Source organism: Sylvia atricapilla, chromosome 8 (genome assembly GCF_009819655.1).
Source record: "Sylvia atricapilla isolate bSylAtr1 chromosome 8, bSylAtr1.pri, whole genome shotgun sequence".
NCBI classification, from domain to species: Eukaryota; Metazoa; Chordata; class Aves; order Passeriformes; family Sylviidae; genus Sylvia; species Sylvia atricapilla.
This window is the reverse complement of record NC_089147.1, coordinates 10,816,980-10,820,487: the sequence shown is the minus strand read 5'-3', so window position 1 is coordinate 10,820,487 and position 3,508 is coordinate 10,816,980. Positions and strand designations below refer to the sequence as shown.

At 41.6% G+C, this 3,508-nt stretch overlaps 1 long non-coding RNA gene across 1 annotated transcript; it reads left to right on the top strand.

Annotated features, from left to right (window-relative positions):
• Window positions 1–836: 836 nt before the first annotated feature.
• LOC136364500 (uncharacterized) lies at window positions 837–2,991 on the top strand. The gene is made up of 2 exons (XR_010744158.1): window positions 837–919; window positions 2,582–2,991. It is a non-coding gene; the product is annotated as an uncharacterized lncRNA (long non-coding RNA).
• Window positions 2,992–3,508: the final 517 nt, after the last annotated feature.

Genomic DNA, 3,508 nt, shown 5'->3' with positions numbered 1-3,508 from the left:
TGAACAAATTATTTAGCCTTGTATGTTGTATTATGTAGCAATAGGTAGATAATTGTTACATAGGTGTTATTATAAATAAATCCTGTAACTTATATTGGGGCAATGCATTTGACAAAAAATGACCAAAATATTTGAAAGAAATCTGTAAGTGAAAGAAAATCTCTGTCATCTTTCCACTAAGTTTCCTTTCCCTTCTTGAGACTGTTTTTGGAAACGTGATTGAACTATTTATTTTTGACACTAACAATTCCTCTAAATTAATTAACATGAAATCTGTCCTTTGTTATTCCATGCAATCAAACCCCGAGCCAGTTCTATCCTAAAATTAGGCTGCTGCAGCTTTTAACAGGGGCTCCTATTCATCTGCAAATGTGTTGCGATTTTGCTCTAGTTGCCATAAATATTAACAGCCAGGGCTTTTTGTTCTTTTACTCCCTCTTGCTGCAGCCTGTTGCAAAGACTGAGGTTTAAAGTAATCTCAAGAAAGTGCAAGATTTTGACACTTTTTAACTTAGAGACCCGTTTTGCTTTGCTAAAACCTCAGATGGGGAGTTCATACATTAATTTATCTGGCAAGGAGGCTGGGTGGTGAGCAGATTCAGCCAGAGATTGCTTCCAAGTACAGGAAGGTGCTCAGCAGCAATACTTGGTTGCAGTTTTCCTCAAATCCTGTTTATATTGAAATATCTAGTCATGCTTATTAGCCAGCAGCTCTCTCTGAGGACAGTAAAACTTGTCTGGATTTTCTCCTCTGGGAATTCTCTTATGCAATCCCTCTGCCTTCACTTCCAATTCTGGATCCAGAGTGTTTTCACACCATCCAAGCAACCACAAATGGGACAGCAAACCCCACGCTCATGGTTCACACCTCCTTCCTGCTCTTACAGCTGCAGATATTTCCTGAGCCAGCTGTGCCCAGGTAACAAACTAGGATGGATTTGCCATGGGAGGAAGGCAGCATGTCACCCTCTCCAAATAAGCTTGTCCTTCCAGTCAGGGGCTGAAGCTGTGACTCCTGTGGCTGCACAACTACCATATCCATGCTGGTGTTGAATCCAGCACTCTGCCAGAATCCTGGAACTGGGTCCTGTTTCTTCTCTTGTGACATCTGCTCCTCTGTGCTGATCTTGAATTTCACTGTTGCAGTGATCCTGTGATCCTGTTCCCTTGTGATCTGGACACATCAATCCATTGCCACCTCCTGAGTGTTTGTCCCTTGCCAGGGATTACCATGGGATTTAGGAGTGGAAAAAACCCCACAGGCCACAGAAGACAGTGGATGAGAAAATCTGCTGCTTGAAATTCCTAGCTGACATTCTCTCTTGATCAGCTTTTGCAGCCTAAGTAACCTGGAAAGCTGCCCTGAAAAGCTGGTCTTAGATTCTGCTGGGTTTCATAGTTGGTGGAGTGTAAAGTAGAATTGCAAGAACTGCACTTACATCAGGACCACATGTATTCAGCTGGTGCTCTGAACATGCAGCTGAGGAGAAAACCGAGCTGGAGCTCACAAACAGAATGAGCTGTATTAAAACAACTTTGAAACTAGTAAACATTAGCAAAAGGGGGAAGCCTGAGGTGTATCTTGTAGTCACCTCATTCACCGCTGCCAATAAGAATGATAACCACAGGGATGACCCAGCAATTGTCACATTTCATCCTGACTGTTTTAAAGCAACCCCATAACACCCAGAAGGTTTTTGCCATCAATAACTAAAATGTATACTGTGAACACTTCCAACCACATGAAAGGCAAGAATGCAACCAGGAAAAATGAGAATGAATTTAGCAAGTGATGCGTGACCAACCTGATGGTCTTCAGCTACTGAAGAGCTGACTATTTTAACACTCCCTCCAACCCAGTCTGGTGGTAAACTGAGGACTTATGGGCAGGTTGGAGCAATTCACAGAGCCCTGGAAGTTGAGTGCATTGTAACCGTCAGCAACTGAGAATCAACTGACTAGAAAATGTCTGGGGTTTGCATTGGGGTGTCTCTTTGCAAACAAAGCAAACTGTATATTCTCAAAGCAAACTGTATATTCATGTAATGCTACTACCACTGGTGGCATCACTGCCAAACAAAAACTGGGGACTGTTTTGCTATAACATCCTAAATGTCACCATTCTAGAAAAACTGGCCATTAACTGATTCTTTCTGTTGTTCCTGTGGGGATGTATCTATTCTATATCTGACTCTCAGCGAGTTCCTTTCTCTTCTTTTTTGTTGTGTGGAGTTTGCAAACTGCAAACTTTCCATTCCCCAACCAACAGAGGGTCTTTGCAGCTATTCACGATCATTTGCAAGTGGCTTATCTGTGTCCACTGAGTCATTTTCATTCCATCATCTTTTAGTCCTTTCCAGTTCCTCAGGAGAATCATGGCTGCTGGATGCCTCTGATTGTCTTGCAACCTTGCAAATCTGCAATTTGAAGCAGACTGATCGAGTGCAGATAATAGTTTCCTGTGAACAATAAATATCAGTCAGAGCCTGACTAACCTTCCACAGAGCCAGGATACTTCTGTAACATAAATCTTAAAAGCCTAAAAGGCCTAAAAATCATTTGTATTTTCTTCATTTTTCAGAGACTACTGAACTTTAGTCATCACTGGGGAAGTTTCCCTGACATTCTCTCAGCTCTGGGTTTATCTGCATTGACAGGACAATAAAAATTCTTGTCTATCACTCTACCATCATCACCTTTGGCTTCTGCACTTGGTTGTGGAAGAATTTAATGGAGGTAAGAGAATAATGATGGAGAGAAAAAGATTACAAACTTAATGGCCTGTGAATGGTGTTTATAGTTTGTCATCGTTACAGATGGTGTTTTCTTGCTTGTGCACCTTGCCTGATTTCTCTTAGCCAGAAGTGTTGATGAAGTAGAAGTTCCAGGTACAACTAAAGATAAAATTCCTAATAGAGGAAATAACCTTTTTACTTTAAGCTACATTTTTACTGCAAGAAAAGTAAAAAAAATATATGAAAAAAAAGAGAACCCTTGAGGCTGATGGAAGATGTGAGCTTGCTCATTGACAGTATTTTATTTCAGAACTGAAAAAATGACCAGAAAAAAAATTCTGTGAGGCAACTCTGTCCTGCTTCACTGATGCATTGTTCCTTAAGTCATGGTCAGAAATCCCTTTCTGGAGACAGTTACATCACTCACAGGTCAACCAGCAGAGCTTTCCATGCACACACTGCCCTGGTACATGAGCAGGAGAGAAGGATCTGGTCATCAGTTAAACCTGTTCCCATTAATTCAGCCAGTTCTGCCTAAAACAAGGTAGAGGATACTCACATGAATTTTGCTGCTGGATGATAAGCAGTGCAAACATCCACATCTGAGCAGCACGGTGCATAGTCAGAGGCACCTTCCCTATTGTTAATGTTTTAAGGTTAAAGTTACTGTTTTCAAAGAATCCAAGGCATATGAAGAGAGGGAAGCTTCCTCTCACTTTTTCTCCCTCCAGCTCCTTCAGCAGCTTCTCAGATCTGTGGCACCCAGCTATGAT